The following is a 532-nucleotide window of genomic DNA, read 5'->3' as shown; positions in this document are numbered from 1 at the left end:
TACTGTTTATGGTATTGATTTTCATTCTTTTTAAAATTTTTATTTAATTAAAAGCAATCATATTTACAACCAGTCCCAGTTTCCTCTGCCTCCTGTCCTCCCATTCTTACCACCAACTCCACATTCCACCCATATTCACTCCTAGGAAGGGTGAGACCTCCGATGGAGGATCATCAAAGTCTGTGGCATTATTGGGCACAGGACCCAGGCCTTCCATGCATATTAGGATGAGAGAGTATCCCTCCATAGGGATTGGGTTCCTCAAGCCATTCATGCAGTAAGGATCAGCACTGGTTCCACTGGCAAAGGCCCCATAGATTTTCCAGGCTTTTTCCCCAAAGGGGCCCCCCCCCAAACTGACACCTACATTCAGCAGGCCTGGTTCAATCTTATGCTGGTTCCCTAGCTGTCTGACTGGTGTGTGTGTGATTCCACTTGCTCAGGTCAGCTGTTTGTGTGGGATTCCCAGCATGGACTTGACACATCGTTACTCAAACTTATTTTTCCCATTTGTATGTCAACAATCTCTGAT

Source organism: Cricetulus griseus, chromosome 8, assembly GCF_003668045.3.
Source record: "Cricetulus griseus strain 17A/GY chromosome 8, alternate assembly CriGri-PICRH-1.0, whole genome shotgun sequence".
NCBI lineage: Eukaryota > Metazoa > Chordata > Mammalia > Rodentia > Cricetidae > Cricetulus > Cricetulus griseus.
The sequence above is the reverse complement of the archived record's forward strand: the minus strand, read 5'-3'. Positions refer to the sequence as shown.